This window comes from Salmo salar, chromosome ssa22 (assembly GCF_905237065.1).
Source record: "Salmo salar chromosome ssa22, Ssal_v3.1, whole genome shotgun sequence".
NCBI lineage: Eukaryota > Metazoa > Chordata > Actinopteri > Salmoniformes > Salmonidae > Salmo > Salmo salar.
The window spans coordinates 4,061,405-4,067,529 of record NC_059463.1 but is presented as its reverse complement, the minus strand read 5'-3'; the positions used below and the strand labels follow the sequence as shown (position 1 = coordinate 4,067,529).

Sequence of the window (6,125 nt, the reverse complement as noted above, 5' to 3'; positions counted from 1 at the left end):
AGGGATATACTTAATTATTTGAAATTGCTATAATAATTCAAGCTAAATTGTGTGAAAGATTTTATAGTCTATTAATAAAGCCATAAACAAGAATTCTATTTGTTGGTAATTAGTAGGTTATCTAATGCAATGTTCTTGCCAACATGCTGTGGTAAGACTGGGCACACACTGGTTGTTTCCACGTTGAACAAATGTGGAATAGATGTTGAATTTATGTCCGTGCCCACTGCCCAGTGGGGAATGTCTTGACGCTGACAATGCAGAAATCCAGTAATCCTTACTATGTCTCATTTGTGAATTATCAACATTTAATAGCAACACTATTATGTCTTGATGATGGAATGTAACTGACAGTAGCACAGCATAGAGGGGTGTCAAACACACCCCTGTCCATGAGGGCCACTGTGTCTGCAGATCTGTGTGCATGCTTTAAACGTGTGTTCCATTTACACACAGACTCATTTGTATATCTCGATCCAATTAAAATGCAATTCATAAAGTACTATTTAACAACATGTTATTACAATGTTGTTACTAAAGTGATTACACCCTTACCGGACAGGTATAAGAGCAATTTAATTAAAAATCAAATCAAATCAAATGCATTGGTCACTTACACGTGTTTTGCAGATGTTATTGCGGGTGTAACGAAGTGCTTGTAAATAAGTTGAATTACTATACTATACTATACTATACTATACTAATACTATAGGTATAGTTATCTGGACCCAGATTTAGCCTATTCCTGGGTTGAAAAGCACATTCAATGGAGGTTTTCTATTGAGCATGTTTTTATTTCATGAGTAAAATGTATCTGGGTCCAGGAAACTGGACATGCTGTATACTGTATAGTGGCCCTTGTGTAATGGAATTTGGCACTGTTGCTTTTCTTTGACAATACCACCATCTGGTGACCAACAGCCTTACCTGCCTAAATATGGTATTTCTAATGCAGGTACAATCTTTACAGTGCAATATGTGTGAAGATAGATATGTTCCCAGAATTATTATCAAACGAGAGCATCTTAAGACCCAGCTAGTCATTTGAGTGCGCTCTGATTTCTAAAGTAATTGCAATGTAGCAACATTAATCCCAAGTGTTTTCTGTATACAGAAACTCTATACTGTATCATATTCCACATGAATATGAAACTCCAGATATTGTACTGTGCTGAATATGAGAATGAGTATTTAACATCAGGCTTAATTTCCAAGATATTAGGTGTGTTCACTCTGGTTATCTACTCCGATTTCAGAGCACTCTGGTCTGAGTGTGCCAGAGCGCAGAATAACTGATGAATTTACAAATGAGCAACACCCGCTGAATATAACCGGTGTCAGTGAATGTCTGCAAAAAAGGTAATTAAACTGTTGCCAGCAGCACAGTTACAGTCACTAACACTCTAGGGGTGTGTTCGTAAATTCAATCTGGAATGCCAGAGTACACTCAGAGTGCGCTCTGGACATTCGTGAATTCAGAGGGTTGTCAGATTACACCAAGATGCTCAAACTTCTTGAGGTTGCAAGGTGTTCTACCAATGTCATTTCAATATTGTAGTGAATTCAGGTGGTAGCCCCAACTGGGACTCAAACTCAGGTCCAGCGACTGTCAACCCAACACCTTCCGCCAAGAGATCCAAACCCCTTGATGAGGTCGCTAGGTGTTGGTCTAAGGTCGCTACAATATTGAGTATGTAACAGAAAATAACAGAGGAGACTAGTTAGTAATTAGTGCTCACAAAGACCAAGGTGCAAACACAGAATTATAATTAGATGATAATTTTATGGTTGCAAGCACAGTCATGACCCCAGATGAGGGTGATGAAAATGCAGGTCCTCTGCAGATCAACACTTCAATACACAGTTGACACATCCAGCCCATCCTGATGCAAATTATATGATTATGAACAGGTTACAATTTACCCTACCGCTTTTTTGAATTCACTTGAACTTCAGTGGGCTTTATCTGGATATCCTATTGTTTGCATGAATAGTAAACTCTCATATACTTGGCAAATTTCTGATCTCTTGAACCGTAAATCACTGGGCTTAAGAGACGTGGCAAAACATTGGTGAAGAGGAAATTTGAGAACAGAATGATTGTTCGCTTATTTGGGAAGAGAGACAAGAGAATCATATTGGTTAGGGGCGTGATATACCCCAGCATGCAGAACAGAAGCTGAACCCCATGTAACAATATTGTGTTACGAGCCTTTCGAGCCGATGCTGGGTCTGTTATGGCAGCTTTTGCAGCAAAAAGGACCTTAAAATAAGTAACGACCAATGTCAGAAATACAAATGACAGGTTAACAATATGGACCGCTGTGGACGTGGCCTTATGATATGGGGAACCATAAACAGCATTGTTATACCATATAACGCCTGTGGAAAAAGTTGTGAATGGTTTAGTAGCTAGCACAATGATGATGTCACTGAGTGCAGGGATGACTGACACACTCCAGATGAGGCAGATGAGGATGTAGGTCCTACACACTGTACAGATCTGAATATGATGCAGGGGCTTACAGACAGCAATGTAGTGCTCTATGGCCATGCCTGCTAAATTCAATGGACTGTTTCTGTTGGTTGTGCTAATGATTACAAGCATCATACAGCAAACAAACATATTCAGGCCATATGGAAGCACATATGTTATAAACTGTAGCATCACTGCAAAAGACAGCAGAATCATGTCGTTGATCACCAGGTGAATGTATAGAATATACCTCGGGTCACTGTAGAAGATATGAATCTTGAAGAAAATATACACAAAGGTTCCATTGATGTAATTGATGATTACACCCAGGGCAATTGTTGTGAAGTTTTTCATGAAAGCGTCATTGAAGTTATCCATTGCTCTGCTGTTGTTCATCATTCAGTTGTTCATGAAAGCAGTGTTGAATTGATTTCGGCCTGTGGTGAAGTTCATTACTCGTTGACTATTAAGAAGTACTTAGACAGTACCTGACAAAGAAAAACATATATTATTCAGAGTTTCAGACAATCCCCAGAAGAAGAGATGTGATTACAGGGATAGCTTAAACTTGATATACTGTACAATGAAAAAGGTAACAAAGAGCCTTACTGTTTTTCTTGGGACTGAGCTGGCTATGACTACAAATAAACACACCTAGCTAGCTTAAAGTAGTGTATTAGTGCAGAATTATAGTGTACATGTCATTTTGAGTTTCTGCTTGTCATCAAGTCATTGCAACACTAATAGGAGAAAAGTTGTTGTAATATGCATGTCAGTAGCTAGGTTTCCATCCAGTTGGTGACAGGTTTCCATCAAATGCACCTGTTGCGGATAAAAGGCTGTTTGTGGTGACATAGTGCACATAAAAATAAAGAACACAAGTTAAATGGGTTTCCATCACATTTTCAACTCTACTGATGGTTTTGTTCCCATGTTTTGCGATATATTGCAAATATACCCACTCTGGTCTTGGCACGTGCGCTCTAGCCAGGAGCTGGTATATACGGTGAGGGTAGGATAGCCTACATGATTAGATTATTATGGACAAAGATTATTAAGGCAGCCAAGCATCGATCATCATGTATCCAGAATAAGACCCTCAAATTATTGCAAAGGAGCATCAATCACTGCATGCACTTTCGCCACCTTGTGGAGTTCATCATAACATTTATTTAAACTGTAGCCTAATAAACTGCATTCTTTCCCGCGTGGTAGTGGAAGGACCACACTATGTCTCGTGACTCCAAGTTTACTTTGATATGATGGTTATTATATCAATATTTGCTCATAAAGGCATTTCCATTGCAATTTCTCACATAATTTATTTTACAGACACAAAAAGATCCCACTTTATCTAACTTATTTTGTTTTGTCGACATTTGGAAAGTTTACCGACAGATTTGATGTTTCCATCAGGCCTGTCTTGAAATTTTATCAGACTTTACTAGCATAAAAAGTTTGGATGGAAACCTGGTTAGTCACATTAATTATTAGGTTACAACTAAAACCTGCACAACACACATTAATCTAATGTACACACTAAGAAATTATAATTAGTGTCATTGTTGTCATCTCATCTCATATTTCATCAATTGGAATGATTCATGATAATTCCATTTAAAGTTGTTAAGAAGTAATCCGTTTGCCTATGTTGTTTTGGAGAGTTGCAAGTGAGATTTTCAAATCCCTAGTCTCCATCTGTAATCATTTTACACGTCCACATGATGAGAAAGGCTGTAAAACTTACCACACAATGCCTGTCTGACTAGCCAGTAAATTTCTGAGGGCAAATCTACTGGTTTATATAGATGCATTTTGACAAATCTAAGTGAGATGATGTAATCTATTGGGGAATGAGGAGTCAGTAGAGCGGGAGGGGATGGCACTGTTTATTGTTTTTGTATAGTGTTCACGTGAGCGATTAATTAAATTCAAAGATGAACACGACATCCGCTGCGTATTGGTCTACATTTTCAGACGACGATTTCGCTATATCGTCAGAAGACGAAGACAACCGTGACACTTTACATTATTAATAAACAAAGACTCAATGACAACGAAAACATAAAGAAGGTTGTAGTAAACTTACATTTTAGGTTATGGTAGGGTAACACAGTTGTACTACACCAGGGCTGCCCAAACCTGTTCTATTCAGTTTATCAACCAACTAAATTATTAGAATCAGGTGTGCTAGATTTGGGTTGAAGCGAAAATCTACAAGACGGTAGCTCTCCGGGAACCGGGGTTGTGCAGCCATGTATTACACTCTCAGGGGATGAATGTAAACATTCTCAAGAATCCAGGGGTAGTTGATATGTCCATTGGAATGCAAGGAAATATCTCTTCATATGCCTTTAAAAAAAATATACTCCTTCCGGTTATAATGCCGATTTTGTTGGATCTATAGGTCCGTCTATGAATTTCAGTGGTTTACGCACACACACACACACACACACACACACAGTTCTTATTTTATTTACACCCTGTAGGAATGAGTCATTGAGTCATTGAACGTGTTTTTCCTGCAAACAGCATTATGTTACAGTATAAAAACATAATGAAAATGTATGACATAATATACAGTATTGTGAAGTGGCACATTGACAGTTGAAGTCGGAAGTTTACATACACCTTAGCCAAATACATTTAAACTCAGTTATTCACAATTCCAGACATTTAATCCTGGTAAAAATTCCCTGTCTTAGGTCAGTTAGGATCACTACTTTATTTAAAAAATGTGAAATGTTAGAATAATAGTAGAGAGAATGATTTATTTCAGCTTTTATTTCTTTCATCACATTCTCAGTGAGTCAGAAGTTTACATACACTCAATTAGTATTTGGTAGCATTGCCTAAAACAATTTAAACTTGGGTCAAACGTTTCGGGTAGCCTTCCACAAGCTTCCCACAATAAGTTGAGTGAATTTTGGCCCATTCCTCCTGACAGAGCTGGTGTAGCTGTGTCAGGTTTGTAGGCCTCCTTGCTCGCACACGCTTTTTCAGTTCTGCCCACAAATTTTCTATAGAATTGAGGTCAGTGCATTGTGATGGCCACTCCAATACCTTGACTTTGTTGTCCTTAAGTCATTTTGCCACAACTTTGGAAGTATGCTTGGGGTCATTGTCCATTTGGAAGACCCATTTGCAACCAAGCTTTATCTTCCTGACTGATGTCTTGAGATGTTGATTCAATATATTTTGCCATCTATTTTGTGAAGTGCACCAGTCCCTCCTGCAGCAAATCACCCCCACAACATGATGCTGCCACCCCCGTGCTTCACGGTTGGAATGGTGTTCTTCGACTTGCAAGCCTCCCCCTTTTCTTCCAAACATAACGATGGTCATAATGGCCAAACAGTTCCATTTTTGTTTCATCAGACCAGAGAACATTTCTCCAAAAAGTACGATCTTTGTCCCCATGTGCAGTTGTAAACCGTTGACTGGCTTTTTTTATGGCGGTTTTGGAGCAGTGGCATCTTCCTTGCTGAGCGGCCTTTCAGGTTATGTCGATATAGGACTCGTTTTACTGTGGATATAGATACTTTTGTACCTGTTTCCTCCAGCTTCTTCACAAGGTCCTTTGCTGTTGTTCTGGGATTGATTTGCACTTGTCGCACCAAAGTACATTCATCTCTAGGAGACAGAACAC

At 38.8% G+C, this 6,125-nt stretch overlaps 1 pseudogene; it reads right to left on the bottom strand.

Moving 5' to 3' along the window:
- Window positions 1-1,975: 1,975 nt before the first annotated feature.
- Window positions 1,976-2,887, bottom strand: LOC106582609 (odorant receptor 131-2-like; annotated as a pseudogene).
- Window positions 2,888-6,125: the final 3,238 nt, after the last annotated feature.